We start from the raw sequence: 15,820 nt of genomic DNA, 5'->3' as shown, positions 1-15,820 counted from the left end.
GACGCGTCACTTTAGGCAGGTGGCGCTGGAGAGAGGAACAAAGGGCGCAATGAAACAAAATGCCGAAACCCGGGATCGAACCAGGGACCTTTAGATCTTCAGTCTAACGCTCTCCCAACTGAGCTATTTCGGCAGTGCACAAAGCCCACAGCCACCTGCTCCAGCCTTCCTGTGTTGTGGCATGAGCGCACCAAGAGTAGCGGGAGAGTGTTGCAGGAACGTCACTCAGAAGGAAAGCCACCCAGCTGCGCCCTCTGAGCTCTGTCCAGCGCATCTTCCTCGCATGGACTCCTGCCTGCGACGGGCAGGAAACAATTAGCAAGAACAGAACGACACCCCATGGGTGTCTCATGACCGCACCTTAGGTTGTGACACGTGCAGGTGTGAGGGGTTGCCGGGCTACTTTGGAGCAGAGCTTGGGCGGAGGGGGGGCGGGAAAGCAGACAAAGAGGTGACACCTCAAGGTCTGCACGATCACAGCTCTCCGCCGCCCCAGGCTTCCGCTCGATAAGCTACTGGACACACCCGCCCCTCCTCACACAGACCGTGGAAAAGCCCCCGAGTGGGAGGGCTCGCTCTTCCTCCCAGGAGCTCTTGGACACGACGCCCAGACAGGGCGCGGGGAGCCGCCGCCTGCAAACACGGCTCCAGGCAGGACTCCACTCCGCAGGAGCCGCAGAGCAGAGGAGATGAGGGCAGCTTAGCTTCTGTGCAGAGACCTGAGCTGTTGTTGCTGTGGATGCTGTCTTTTCTGCACTCGGGGTAGGAGTGAATGTTGAGTTGCCCTTAGAAATGAAGCAGAGCACTTCAACGGCACGGGTGTGTGTGTGTGTGCTCCCTGGTGATTCAAAGTTGTACAACCCATTTGTATCTGCTAGGCGGCGCAGTCGTCGTGCACAAAGAATGCTTTGAAAAGCGTCAAAGGCAAGTCATTCCGAGTTGGTCGTTTGCGTTTTCCGTTCAGACGCGAAATGCTGAAATGATCTCTCGGCTCCTCGGTTGTCATTTCTGCTCCGTAAAGGGATCACAGCACGCGTCGGCTTCCAGCATGCTGGGTCGGGACACGATGCCGGGGGTTGGAGAGAGCGATGTCTTCCTCCTTAGAATAGTGGCAAGTATCTCTCTTCCTCCCAGGAGCTCTTGGACACGGCGCACAGACAGGGCGCGGGGAGCCGCCGCCTGCAAACACGGCTCCAGGCAGGACTCCACTCCGCAGGAGCCGCAGAGCAGAGGAGATGAGGGCAGCTTAGCTCCTGTGCAGAGACCTGAGCTGTTGTTGCTGTGGATGCTGTCTTTTCTGCACTCGGGGTAGGAGTGAATGTTGAGTTGCCCTTAGAAATGAAGCATAGCACTTCAACGGCACGGGTGTGTGTGTGCGTGCGCCCTGGTGATTCCGGGAGACAGATCGAACCTGGGCTAAAAGAGAGGGGGCTTAGCCCTCTTCCATTTGCTAGTTCAAAGTTGTACAACCCATTTGTATCTTTGGTACAAGAGTGCATGAAGGCATTACTGCTCCCAACCAGTTGATATCAATTTAATTCGTAAGGGTTATGTACTCGTTTTGAGTATCTAATGTAGAAGTTGTAACAAGTTCAATTACGAAACGGTCTAAATGAATGATATACCGAACTTATGTCCTCTTGATATGTGTAACTCTTTGTAACTGAATGAATTTATATCTTTTGTATTCTGATAACCCTTACGATAAGATCTGTTAGGTTTGCATGCATATTTTATATCTTAATAAATGTATCCTCGTGTATTAGTACCTGTGTGTGCTTTGTTTGAGTTATATCGCATGGTTGGATTCTAATACCATTAAAAGAATCAATTTTGTGATTTATTGCTACAATTAATAATTGTCCCAGTAAATGCCCAAACCCCTACAGAACTGGTGCCTCGTGAGAGCACACTACAACAGTGTGTGATCTCCTCTCCCAGCCTGAGGAGCAGACAGCGAGCCTGTCTCTCAATAATACTAATAATACAGTGTGTGATTCCCTGCCCCAGCCAGAGGAACAGACAGTGAGCCTGTCTCTCAATAATAATAATACAGTGTGTGATCTCCTTTCCCAGCCTGGGAAACAGTGAGTCAGCCTCTCAATAATTATAATACAGTTTGATCTACTGTCCCAGTCTGAGGAACACACAGTGAGCCTGTCTCTCAATAATAATAATACAGTGTGTGACCTCCTGTCCCAGCTTGGGGGACAGTGAACCAGACTCTCAATAATAATAATACAGTGTGATCTACTGTCTCAGCCTGAGGAACAGTGAGTTTATTTGTCAATAATAATAATACAGTGATCTCCTGTCCCAGCATGAGGAACAGTGAGCTTGTTTCTCAATAATAATAATACAGTATGATCTCCTGTCCCAGCCTGAGGAACAGACAGTGAACCTGTCTCTCAATAATAATACAGTGTGTCATCTCCTGTCCCGTGCCTGAGGAACAGTGAGCTTGTCTCTCAATATTAATAATACAGTCTGATCTCCTGTCCCAGCCTGAGGAACAGTGAGCCTGTCTCTAAATAATAATAATACAGTGTATGATCACCTGTTCCAGCCTGGGGAACAGACAGTAAGCCTCTCTCAATAATAATAATACAGTGTGTGATCTCCTTTCCCAACTTGAGGAACAGACAGGAGTGAGCCAGTTTCTCAATAATAATAAAGCAGATTATGATCTGCTGTCCCAGCCTAAGGAACAGTCAGGAAAGAGAAGGTCTTTCTATAATAATAATAATACAGTTTGTGATCTCCTGTCCCAGCCTGAGGAACAGACAGTGAGCATGTCTCTCAATAATAATAATACAGAGTGTGATCTCCTATCCCAGCCTGGGGAACACTGAGGCTGTCTCTCAATACTAATAATACAGTGTGTGATATCCTACCCTAACCTGAGGAACAGACAGTGAGCTTGTCTCTCAATATTAATAATACAGTCTGATCTCCTGTCCCAGCCTGAGGAACAGTGAGCCTGTCTCTAAATAATAATAATACAGTGTGTGATCACCTGTTCCAGCCTGGGGAACAGACAGTAAGCCTTTCTCAATAATAATAATACAGTATGTGATCTCCTGTCTTAGCCTGAGGAACAGACAGTGATCCTGTCTCTCAATAATAATAATCCAGTGTGGGATGTCCTGTCCCAGTCTGAGGAACAAACAGTGAGCATGTCTCTCAATAATAATAATATAGTGTGGGATCTCCTGTCCCAGCCTGGGGAACAGTGAGCCAGACTCTCAATAATAATACTAATATACTGTGATCTACTCTTCCAGCCTTAGGAACAGACAGTGAGCCTGTCTCTCAATAATAATAATACAGTGTTGGATCTCCTGTCCCAGCCTGGGGAACAGTGAGCCAGACTCTCAATAATAATAATAATAATAATACAGTGTGATCTTCTCTCCCAGCCTGGGGAAAAGACCGTGAGCCTATCTCACAATAATAATAATACAGTGTGTGATCTCCTGTCCCAGCCTGAGGAACAGACATTGAGCCTGTCTCAATAATAATACAGTGTGTGACCACCTGTCCCAGACTGAGGAAAAGACAGTGAGTTGTCTCTAAATAATAATAATACAGTGTGGGATCTCCTGTCCCAGCCTGGGGAACAGTGAGCCAGACTCTCAATAATAATAATAATAATACAGTGTGATCTACTGTCCCAGCCTGAGGAACAAACAGTGAGCATGTCTCTCAATAATAATAATATAGTGTGGGATCTCCTGTCCCAGCCTGGGGAACAGTGAGCCAGACTCTCAATAATAATACTAATATACTGTGATCTACTCTTCCAGCCTGAGGAACAGACAGTGAGCCTGTCTCAATAATAATACAGTGTGTGACCACCTGTCCCAGACTGAGGAAAAGACAGTGAGTTTGTCTCTAAATAATAATATTACAGTGTGGGATCTCCTGTCTCAGCCTGGGGAACAGTGAACCAGACTCTCAATAATAATAATAATAATAATACAGTGTGATCTACTGTCCCAGCCTGAGGAACAGACAGTGAGTTTGTCTCTCAATAATAATACAGTGTTATCTCCTGTCCCAGCCTGGGGAACAGACAGTGAGCCTGTCTCTCAATAATAATAATACAGTGTGTGAGCTCCTGACCCAGCCTGGGGAACATACAGTGAGCCTGTCTCTCTATAATAATAATTCAGTGTGGGATCTCCTGTCCAACTCTGAGGAACAGACAGTGAGCCTGTCTCTCAATAATAATAATACAGTTTGTGATCTCCTGTCCCAGCCTGAGGAACAGTGAGCCTGTCAATCAATAATAATACAGTATGTGATGTCCTGTCTCAGCTTGAGGAACAGAGAGTAAGCCTGTCTCTCAATAATAATAATTCAGTGTGGGATCTCCTGTCCCAGCCTGAGGAACAAACAGTGAGCCTGTCTTGAAATAATAATAATACAGTTTGGGATATCCTGTCACAGCCTGGGGAACAGTGAGCCAGACTCTCAATAATATTAATAATAATAATAATACAGTGTGATCTACTGTCCCAGCCTGAGGTACAGACAGTGAGCCTGTCTCTCAATAATAATATAGTGTGTGACCACCTGTCCCAGACTGAGGAAAAGACAGTGAGTCTGTCTCTCAATAATTATAATACAGTGTGTGACCTCCTGTCCCAGACTGAGGAAAAGACAGTGAGTCTGTCTCTCAATAATAATAATACAGTGTGGGATCTCCTGTCCCAGCCTCGGGAACAGTGAGCCAGACTCTCAATAATAATAATACAGTGTGATCTCCTGTCCCAGCCTGAGGGACAGTGAGCAGTCCTAATAGTTACCGCTTTCCTCATTTAGCTCAGCAGCTTTTATTTCGCCTGAAGCGCAAGCAACTTGTGAGAACAGGTTGGGTTTGCTGTGCTCAAACGGCTCGGCATCTTTGTGGCATAGCGCCGCAACGGTGTGTTTTCCTTCCTTCTCTTTTCAGCCCGGAAGAAACATTTTACTTGTTCCTTTTGTAGCCCATGCATGCCGACGCCTGTGTTGTGTTGTGGATTTTCTCCTTCTTGAATTAGTACTCCTCCTCCCTCTCTCTACCTACCTCTACCTCTCCCGCTCTCTACCTCTCCCTTTTCCCCTCCCTACCTCTCTCTCTCCCTCTCTCTACCTCTCCCTCTCTCCCTAACCCCCTCTCTCTCCACTTCTCTCCCTCTCCCTCGCCCTCCACCTCTCTCCCTCTCTCTACCTCTCTACCGCTCTACCTCTCTCTACCTCTCCCTACCCCTCTCTGCTCTCTCTCTCTCTCACTCTGGAGTTTATTTTCCAGACAGAAATCCAGCTCCGTCCCTCCTGTGTAAGATTGATGATGCAGGATGAGAGCCCCTAACCGAGAGCACTGCAGCGGCAGGTTCTGTGGTCTGTTTCAAATCCGCCCGCGATGAGACACCGAGGAGAAATGAAGAGCCCCAGTCGCGCTAGAAAATCACCCAGGAAAGAGACTTTCAATGTAGGAAAAAAAAGTCGTTAGTAACAGACATAATACGTTTATTTTGTTTTTTTAATCGCTGCAATGTGTGACTAAGCTCATACGACTAAGAGTTGCCCCCGTTGTCTAGATCTGGTAACCTGCTCGTCGCTGGTGGGCCAGATCGTGTCCCCCGTCACTATACTGGTGCATAAGGACCCACACAGACCACAGGGTGAGCACCCCCTGCTGGCCCCACAGAGAGGGAGAGGTAGAGCACCACAACCCAGACTCAACCACATCACAGCACAGATCAAACAGCAATATCTCACACACTGGGACACACACACACAAACACAACATAAACTGGAATGCTACAGAACCTTAAACAGACAATACACACTAGCTGAATATTTGACCAAAATAAAAAATAACAAACAGAAACAGACCCTGACGAAGTACAGGCTCAGTGACCACAACCTGGCCATAGAAACTGGGCGACACAGGCAGACCTGGCTGCCCAGAGAGGACAAGCTGTGCTCCCACTGCCAGCGGGGAGAAATAGAGACAGAGGTGCACTTCCTACTGCACTGTGACAGATACTCTGGGATTAGAGAAACATTCTTCCCGAAATTCAGAAATCTAATCCCAGAGTTCCCACACCTGCCAAAACCACAACAGGTCCCAATCCTACTGGGAGAGGGAGGAGGGAACTCAGTTGATCTGGCAGCCCAGTATGTGATCTCCTGTCACAGCCTGAGGAACAGTGAGTCTGTCTCCCAATAATGCTCCAGCCGCCTACAGTATATGTCAATATTTTATAATATGTCTTTGTTGTAAATGTCTGTAACATGTCTGTAGATTTTATTTTACTTCTATTTCTTGTTTTGTTCCATGTTAATTTTATTATTTTTATTTCCTTTGGCAACACTGATTGTACCCATCGGTCATGCTAATAAAGCACCTTGAATTGAAATAGAGGTAGGGAGAGAGGTAGGGAGGGGAAAAGGGAGAGGTAGGGAGAGAGGTAGAGAGAGGGAGAGGTAGAGGTAGGGAGAGAGAGGAGGAGTACAAATTCAAGCAGAAGCCTGTCGTATGGCCCTGACATCAATCCCTCAACTCTCTGCATAAAGCAGTGTCTTATGGCCATGACATCCCACCCCCACCACTCTCAGTGGAAAGCACTGTCGTAACCTACCTCCTCCGCTCTCTGCGAAAAGCAGTATCTTCAGGCCCTGACATCCCACCCCCGCCACTCTCTGCGTAAAGAAGAATCGTCAGGCCCTGACATCCCACCCCTGCCACTCTCTACGTAAAGAAGTGTCGTATGGCACTGACACCCACCCTTTCACTCTCTGCGTTAAGCTGTGTTGTCAGGCGCTGACATCCCACCCCCACCACTTTCTGTGTAAAGCAGTGTCATATGGCCCTGACATCCCAATCCCGCCACTCTCTGTGTAAAGCAGTGTCATATGGCCCTGACATCCCACCCCCACCACTCTCTGTGTAAAACACTGTCATAAGGACCTGACATCACACCCCCACCACTCTCTGCGGAAAGCACAGTCATATAGCCCTGACACCCACCCCTCCACTCTTTGAATAAAGCAGTGTCGTCTAGCCCTGACATCCCACCCCCGCCACTCTCTACGTAAAGAAGTGTCGTATGGCCCTGACATCCCACCCCCACCACTAACTGCGTAAAGTAGTATCGTCAGGCCCTGACATCACACTCCCGCCACTGTCTCCGTAAAGAAGTGTCGTATGGCGCTGACGCCCACCCCTCCACTCTCTGCGTTAAGCTGTGTTGTCAGGCCCTGACATCCCACACCCGCAACTCTCTGTGTAAAGCAGTGTCATATGGCCCTGACACCAATCCCTCCACTCTCTGTAAAAACCAGTGTCTTATGGCCCTGAAACCCTCCCCTCCACTCTCTACATAAAGCAGTGTCTTCAAGCCCTAACATCCCTTCCCCGCCACTCTCTGTGTAAAGCACTGTCATATACCCCTGACACCCACCCCTCCACTCTCTGCTTAAAGCAGTGTCGTTAAGCCCTGACATCCCACCCCCGCCACTCTCTACGTAAAGAAGTGTCGTATGGCCCTGACACCCACCCCTCCACACTCTGCGTTAAGCTGTGTTGTCAGGCCCTGACATCCCACCCCCGCCACTCTCTGTGTAAAGCACTGTTGTATGGCCCTGACATCACACCCCCACCACTCTCTGTGTAAAGAAATGTCGTATGGCCCTGACATCACACCCCCACCACTCTCTGCAGAAAGCAGTGTCGTCTAGCCCTGACATCCCACCCCCACCACTAACTGCATAAAGTAGTATCGTCAGGCCCTGACATCCCACCCCTGCCACTCCCTGCGTAAAGAAGTGTCGTCAGGCTCTGACATCCCACCTCATCCGCTCTATGCATAAAGCAGTGTCGTACAACCCTGACATCCCTCCCCCGCCACTCTCTGTGTAAAGCACTGTCGTATGGCCCTGACATCACACCCCCACCACTCTCTGCGTAAAGCACTGTCGTATAACCCTGAGACCCACCCCTCCACACTCTGCATAAAGCAGTGTCGTCAAGCCCTGACATCCCACCCCCGCCACTCTCTGCGTTAAGCTGTGTTGTCAGGCCCTGACATCCCACCCTCGCCACTCACTGTGTAAAGTAGTGTCGTATAGCCCTGAGACCCACCCCTCCACTCTCAGCATAATGCAGTCTCGTCAGCCCCTGACATCCCACCCTTATCACTCTCTGCGTAAAGCAGTATCGTCAGGCTGAAATCCCACCCCTGCCACTCTCTGCGTAAAGAAGTGTCGTATGGCCCTGACACCCACCCCTCCACTCTCAGCATTAAGCAGTGTTGTCAGGCCCTGACATCCTTTCCCCTCCACTCTCTGCGTAAAGCACTGTCGTATGGCCCTGAAATCCTGCCTCCTCTCCTCTCTGCGTAAACCACTGTCGTCAGCCTCTGACATCCCACCACCACCACTCTCTGCATAAAGTGGTGTCTTACTGCCCTGACACCCACCCCTCCACTCTCTGCATAAAGCGGTGTCTTACTGGCCTGACATCCACACCCCTCCATTCTCTGCATAATGCAGTGTCGTCAGACCCTGACATCCCACCCTTGCCACTCTCTGGGTAAAGAATTGTCGTATGGCCCTGACACCCACCCCTCCACTCTCTGCATAAAGCAGTGTCTTACGGCCCTGACATCCCACCCCCTCCACTCTCTGCATAAAGTGGTGTCTTACTGCCCTGACATCCAACCCCTGCCACTCTCAGCGTAAAGCAGTATCGTCAGGCCCTAACATCCCACCCCTGCTAATTTCTGCGTAAAGCAGTATCGTCAGGACCTGACATTCCACCCCTGCCACTCTCTGCGTAAAGAAGTGTCGTATGGACCTGACACCCACCCCTCCACTCTCTGCATAAAGCAGTGTAGTCAAGCCCTGACATCCCACCCCCGCCACTCTCTGCGTAACGCGGTATCGTCAGGCCTTGACATCCCACCCCCGCCACTCTCTGCATAAAGCAGTGTCTTACGGCCCTGACATCCCAACCCCTCCACTTTCTGCATAAAGTGGTGTCTTACTGCCCTGACATCCAACCCCTGCCACTCTCAGCGTAAAGCAGTATCGTCAGGCCCTAACATCCCACCCCTGCTAATTTCTGCATAAAGGAGTATCGTCAGGCCCTGACATTCCACCCCTGCCACTCTCTGCGTAAAGAAGTGTCGTTTGGACCTGACACCCACCCCTCCACTCTCTGCATAAAGCAGTCGTCAAGCCCTGACATCCCACCCCCGCCACTCTCTACATAAAGAAGTGTCGTATAGCCCTGAGACCCACCCCTCCACTCTCAGCATAATGCAGTCTCGTCAGGCCCTGACATCCCCCCCTTATCACTCTCTGCGTAAAGCAGTATCGTCAGGCCCTGACATCCCACCCCTCAACTCTCTGCATAGAGCAGTGTCGTAAAGCCCTGAAATCCGAATCCCGCCACTCTCTAAGTAATGCAGTACAGTCAGCCCATGACATCCCACCCCCGCCACTCTATGTGTAAAGCAGTCGTATGGCCCTGATATCCCCCCTCCTACGCGCTCTGCGTAAAGCACTGTCGACAGCCTCTGACATCCCACCCTCACCACTCTCTGCGAAAAGCAGTATCTTCTGGCCCTGACATCTCACCCCCACCACTCTCTGTGTAAAGCAGTCGTATGGTCCTGACATCCCACCCCTGCCACTCTCTGCATAATGCAGTCTCGTCAGGCCCTGACATCCCACCCCCCACCACTCTTTGCGTAAAGCAGTATCATCAGGCCCTGACATAATACCCCCACCATTCTCTGCGTAAAGAAGTGTTGTATGGCGCCGACATCCCACCTCCTCTTCTCTCTGCGTAAACAGTGTCGTATGGCCCTGACATCCAACCCCGCCACTCTCTGCGTAAAGCAGTATCGTCAGGCCCTGACATCCCACCCCTGCCACTCTCTGCGTAAAGAAGTGTCGTATGGCCCTGACATCCACCCCTCCACTCTCTGCATAAAGAAGTGTCATATGGCCCTGATACCCACCCTCCAGCTCTCCGCCACCCCAGGCTTCCGCTCGATAAGCTACTGGACACACCCACCCCTCCTCACACAGACCGTGAAAAAGCCCCCGAGTGGGAGGGCTCTCTCTTCCTCCCAGGAGCTCTTGGACACGACACACAGACAGGGCGCGGGGAGCCGCCGCCTGCAAACACAGCTCCAGGCAGGACTCCACTCCGCAGGAGCCACAGAGCAGAGGAGATGAGGGCAGCTTAGCTCCTGTGCAGAGACCTGAGCTGTTGTTGCTGTGGATGCTGTCTTTTCTGCACTCGGGGTAGGAGTGAATGTTGAGTTGCCCTTAGAAATGAAGCAGAGCACTTCAACGGCACGGGTGTGTGTGTGTGTGCGCCCTGGTGATTCTGGGAGACAGATCGAACCTGGGCTAAGAGAGGGGGCTTAGCCCTCTTCCATTTGCTAGTTCAAAGTTGTACAACCCCTTTGTATCTGCTAGGCGGCGCAGTCGTCGTGCACAAAGAACACTTTGAAAAGCGTCAAAGGCAAGTCATTCCGAGTTGGTCGTTTGTGTTTTCCGTTCAGACGCGAAATGCTGACATGATCTCTCGGCTCCTCGGTTGTCATTTCTGCTCCGTAAAGGGATCACAGCACGCGTCGGCTTCCATCATGCTGGGTCGGGACACGATGCCGGGGGTTGGAGAGAGCGATGTCTTCCTCGTTAGTATAGTGGCAAGTATCCCCGCCTGTCACGCGGGAGACCGGGGTTCGATTCCCCGACGGGGAGTAGCTTTTCTTTCACCTCCTTAGAGAAATGACTGCCTTTCACTTCTCTGTTTTCTTTCACAGCGTCGTGCACCTTTTCATTGCTCTCGCTTTCAGAGCCTCCGCACGGCAGTCGACTCGACATCAGGAAGCACATTGAAGTGAAAGCAGGAAGCGCTGCGACATGCACTGTGCAGATCCCGCCACACTAAGAGGTGAGTGGGTCTGTTCGATGCACAAAGAACGCTTTGAGAAGCGTCAAAGGCAAGTCATTCCGAGTTGGTCGTTTGTGTTTTCCGTTCAGACGCGAAATGCTGAAATGATCTCTCGGCTCCTCGGTTGTCATTTCTGCTCCGTAAAGGAATCACAGCACGCGTCGGCTTCCAGCACGGTGGGTCGGGACACGATGCCGGGGGTCGGAGAGAGCGATGTCTTCCTCGTTAGTATAGGACCTGTCACCTGTCCCCACCTGTCACGCGGGAGACTGGGGTGCATCAGGACGCGCCTTGAAGTGAAAGCAGGATGCGCTGTGACATGCACTGTGCAGATCCTGCCACACTAAGAGGTGGGTCCAGTGGGTCTGTTCGATCACAGCGCTAGGCGAATCCCCAATCCCCTTTTGTGCCTGGCGACAAAAGATGTCTGTTTCCGCCCGGTTTCGAACCGGGGACCTTTCGCGTGTGAGGCGAACGTGATAACCACTACACTACGGAAACGGTGGTAAGACGTACCCAGCGGCCCAGCCCTGAGCTTCGCCAATGCGATTCAGCTGCTTCCAGTGCCTTTATTGGAGTGCGCTGATGGACCGTGCTCTCTCTCCAGAGACCAGCACGCCTGTCATGGACGGAGCAGGAAAGGCGGCGCCACATTCTACAGCCCTCTCCACGCAATCGACGAAATCGGGCTACTGAAGTGGAGAAAATCGCCTCTCCAGAAAGTGCAAATATCATCTTGGAGACTATAAATCCTATTGCCGAAGGTCAGCCCTGTCTACCAGAGTAACCCTCCCACAGCGATGATCAGCTCGTCTCACACGCGAGAAGTTTCGGTTGGAAACAAGCGCCCCCTCTTCTCGCACGTTTTGCACGTTCGAGTAGTTTTAATGCGGCTCTTTCGTACACGGTGCTGATCTTTTGGAAAGCAGGAGGCAAAACCGAGTCGAACCGCCTGGGTGAAAACCAGGAACCCTAACCGCTAGACTATATGGCAGCGAACAACCATGCTGTTCCCGGCATCATGCAAGCAAACTACATAAATATGAGAAAACACGCAAGAGAGTTGTCACTCAGAGTGTCGAAGGGTCGATGTATACTGGGGCTCAGTTGAAATGCAACGTCAGGACTTTTCCGAATTATGTCACACGAAGAGAGCACAGCCCTTTCCGCCCTGCCGCGTGTGTCTCGGTAACTCGCTGTGATCGTATAGTGGTCAGTACTTTGCGTTGTGGCCGCAACAACCCCGGTTCGAATCCGGGTCACGGCAGAATAGGGGCGTCTGCTTTTACTACTCGCACGAATGAAGGCAAAAAAAAGCCAATCGATGTGAACGAACGGCGCTTTACAGAGGAGTACTGCCTGACTGGATCGTTGATGAACGACAGAGGCCACTCCGACCTCTTCTCGGTTTTCTTCAATGACTTACTAAGGATCTTCTTCACATTCGCCCATGCAGGGGAAGCCAGTTACACCAAAGCAAACGCAGGAAAGTGCATTTCAAGCAGAGACCAGGAGGGACTTGTTTACACCGAGAGTGGGCGGAGAATGGAACAATGCGCCCAGCCCTGTTGCTGGAGCCGATTCTTGATGAGCTCTTGGGCTCACTAAGAGGCCCCCGCTGGATGCTAATCTTTCTGTTGTTCTTGCAGGTCCTGCGCTGCTTTTGAGCCGACAGAGCTCGACCTGGTCTGTCGGCACAGCCCAATTGCAAATGATCGGCTCCGCTTACAGAAGGAACGTGCGTTTGGTACAAGAGTGCACGAAGGCACCGGAAATACATTGGGAACAAATGACCGGTCGCTCAAGACCTCTGTGAAGTACAGGAGCGTGCAAAACGAGGCTGTTTCCGCCCGGTCTCGAACCGGGGACCTTTCGCGTGTTAGGCGAACGTGATAGCCGCTACACTACGGAAACCTGTAGGGACTGCTGCTGGTGTCTCGCTTGCGTTTCGGGCTGAGAAAGGGACGCGTCACTTTAGGCAGGTGGCGCTGGAGAGAGGAACAAAGGGCGCGATGAAACAAAATGCCGAAACCCGGGATCGAACCAGGGACCTTTAGATCTTCACTCTAACGCTCTCCCAACTGAGCTATTTCGGCAGTGCGCAAAGCCCACAGCCACCTGCTCCAGCCTTCCTGTGTTGTGGCATGAGCGCACCAAGAGTAGCGGGAGAGTGTTGCAGGAACGTCACTCAGAAGGAAAGCCACCCAGCTGCGCCCTCTGAGCTCTGTCCAGCGCATCTTCCTCGCATGGACTCCTGCCTGCGACGGGCAGGAAACAATTAGCAAGAACAGAACGACACCCCATGGGTGTCTCATGACCGCACCTTAGGTTGTGACACGTGCAGGTGTGAGGGGTTGCCGGGCTACTTTGGAGCAGAGCTTGGGCGGAGGGGGGGCGGGAAAGCAGACAAAGAGGTGACACCTCAAGGTCTGCACGATCACAGCTCTCCGCCGCCCCAGGCTTCCGCTCGATAAGCTACTGGACACACCCGCCCCTCCTCACACAGACCGTGGAAAAGCCCCCGAGTGGGAGGGCTCTCTCTTCCTCCCAGGAGCTCTTGGACACTAGGCACAGACAGGGCGCGGGGAGCCGCCGCCTGCAAACATGGCTCCAGGCAGGACTCCACTCCGCAGGAGCCGCAGAGCAGAGGAGATGAGGGCAGCTTAGCTCCTGTGCAGAGACCTGAGCTGTTGTTGCTGTGGATGCTGTCTTTTCTGTTCTCGGGGTAGGACATCAGGAAGCACATTGAAGCGCTGCGACATGCACTGTACAGATCCCGCCACTACTGGGCCCGATTTCTCCGGATCGAAACCGGGCGGAAACAGGCCCGTTTCGTTTGTTGCCACGCACACTGTTTGGGGATTCGCCTAGCGCTGTGATCGAACAGACCCACTCACCTCTTAGTGTGGCGGGATCTGCACAGTGGATGTCGCAGCGCATCCTGCTTTCACTTCAATGCATGTCCTGATGTACCCTGGTCTCCCGCGTGACAGGTGGGGATACTTGCCACTATACTAACGAGGAAGACATCGCTCTCTGCTTAGTGTGCAAAACACTTACTTGCAGCATTGTGGGTGCTGTGGTTTAAATGATATTGGTTTGTGAACAGAATACCCCTATCCCAGTACATTGTGCCACATTAAATAAACACACGAGAAAAAGAGATTCAGAACGCAAAGCTGTGTCAGTGTTCTGTGTAAAAAATCTGTTTGAACATCATGGGAGCTGTTTTTAATAAGCTGCTGAGTAAAGAATATTTTAATCTTCCTGCTGTCAGTAGTATTGTGCATATAGTTGACTCTTACCTGAATGAAAACAGGACGTAAAGGAAGGGTTTCAGAATTCAGACAAAGCTTTATTCCCGTGCTTACAGTCTGAGTAATTGGAGACTGCGCTATTCTGTTGCCTATGGTCATATACGGGTTTTTCACATGAAGCCGTATTGAACAGTATTTCTCGCGTTGTGAACTTGTGTATACAGCGGTCCCCCGGGTTCCAGTTAGTACGTAATTACGCATCGATGAAAAACCGGAGGTTTAAAAAAAGATAATTAGCTCACTGATACTTTGATGTAGAGGCTGTGGAAATATCCACGTCGTGGTCTTTAAAATGCATTTGGTTTGAAGGCGTTCTGTGCTTCCGTTGCGAAGATATGGACAAAAGAATATTCGCGCTTGGTCCAAAAAATGTAATATAAACGAAAAAGTAAAGGCTGAGAAAGCATTCACAATGTATTTTATGCACAAAGCAAGTATTCTCGCGATTCTAAGAGGTTTCGTGTAAACGCTACAGGCGTGGCAAAATCGTTTTCAAACTTCAAGCTAACTTTACCCCGATTAAAAGCTTACAGCACCTGGTATTCCGAGGCAGTCTCCCATCCAAGTACTAACCAGGCAAATCCCTGTTTAGCTTCCGAGAACAGACGAGATCAGGCGTGCTCAAGGGGGTGTGGCCGTAAGCGAGAGCAAGGCTCGCTGGCACCCTTCTTAGAGAGGACAGCTCCGTCACCTCTTTTACGACATTGCTTTTTTTCCCTTGCGTTTTTCTCTTCTTCCCACGTTCTCTCTCTTCACTGCCTTCGTCCCCGCTCTATTTCACTTCAGCCTTTCACTCTTGCTTCCTTCCAATGAGGACGGAGCTGCGGGAGAAAGGGCGCTATAGAGGATCGCTGTGGAGAGCTGCTGCTGTGCTTTGACATCTGAGCTCTGTGGAAAACGATCTCAATACAATTCTGAAAAACGCGACTCCCCGAACGCCAGCCGAGCAAGTCTCCACAGCCGAAGCGCTGTGTCTCTTTTCAGCTGGCGATAAACCTTTCCTCGATCCTTTGCGGACTTGTAAAACTGTTCATGATCAGAATAAAAAAAAAGCTCACGCTAATACACAAGCACCCGTGTCTCGCCAGAGCTGACAAATAAACAGACGGACAAGCCGCACTGCACTTGTGAACAGGGGAGTGAGCGGGGATAGGGCGCCTCCTGCGCTTAACAGCACCTGGTATTCCCAGGCGGTTTCCCATCCAAGTACTAACCAGGCCCATCCCTGTTCAGCTTCCAAGATCAGACGTGCTCAAGGGGGTGTGGCCGTAAGCTAGAGCAAAGCTCGCTGGCACCCCACTTATAGAGAGGACAGCTCCGTCACCTCTTTTACGACGCTGCTTTTTTTCCCCTGCGTTTTTCTCTTCTTCCCACGTTCTCTCTTCACTGCCTTCGTCCCCGCTCAATTTCACTTCAGCCTTTCACTCTTGCTTCCTTCCAATGAGGACGGAGCTGCGGGAGAAAGGGCGCTATAGAGGATCGCTGTGGAGAGCTGCTGCTGTGCTTTGACATCTGAGCTCTGTGGGAAACGATTTCA

General features: G+C 50.9%; 6 non-coding genes and 1 pseudogene across 6 annotated transcripts; 2 read left to right on the top strand and 5 right to left on the bottom strand.

The window, feature by feature from the left end:
* Positions 1-60: 60 nt before the first annotated feature.
* trnaf-gaa (transfer RNA phenylalanine (anticodon GAA)) lies at positions 61-133 on the bottom strand. Its single transcript has one exon. It is a non-coding gene; the product is annotated as a tRNA-Phe (tRNA).
* Positions 134-10,701: 10,568 nt separating this feature from the next.
* On the top strand, positions 10,702-10,773 carry trnad-guc (transfer RNA aspartic acid (anticodon GUC)). The gene has a single exon. It is a non-coding gene; the product is annotated as a tRNA-Asp (tRNA).
* A 621-nt stretch (positions 10,774-11,394) lies between these two features.
* On the bottom strand, positions 11,395-11,467 carry trnav-cac (transfer RNA valine (anticodon CAC)). Its single transcript has one exon. It is a non-coding gene; the product is annotated as a tRNA-Val (tRNA).
* A 694-nt stretch (positions 11,468-12,161) lies between these two features.
* On the top strand, positions 12,162-12,233 carry trnah-gug (transfer RNA histidin (anticodon GUG)). The gene has a single exon. It is a non-coding gene; the product is annotated as a tRNA-His (tRNA).
* A 574-nt stretch (positions 12,234-12,807) lies between these two features.
* On the bottom strand, positions 12,808-12,880 carry trnav-aac (transfer RNA valine (anticodon AAC)). The gene has a single exon. It is a non-coding gene; the product is annotated as a tRNA-Val (tRNA).
* A 109-nt stretch (positions 12,881-12,989) lies between these two features.
* On the bottom strand, positions 12,990-13,062 carry trnaf-gaa (transfer RNA phenylalanine (anticodon GAA)). Its single transcript has one exon. It is a non-coding gene; the product is annotated as a tRNA-Phe (tRNA).
* A 1,745-nt stretch (positions 13,063-14,807) lies between these two features.
* Positions 14,808-14,926, bottom strand: LOC148663700 (5S ribosomal RNA; annotated as a pseudogene).
* Positions 14,927-15,820: the final 894 nt, after the last annotated feature.

This window comes from Lepisosteus platostomus, chromosome 5 (genome assembly GCF_059453375.1).
Source record: "Lepisosteus platostomus isolate fLepPlt1 chromosome 5, fLepPlt1.hap1, whole genome shotgun sequence".
Classification (NCBI taxonomy): domain Eukaryota; kingdom Metazoa; phylum Chordata; class Actinopteri; order Semionotiformes; family Lepisosteidae; genus Lepisosteus; species Lepisosteus platostomus.
The sequence above is the reverse complement of the archived record's forward strand: the minus strand, read 5'-3'. Positions and strand labels throughout refer to the sequence as shown.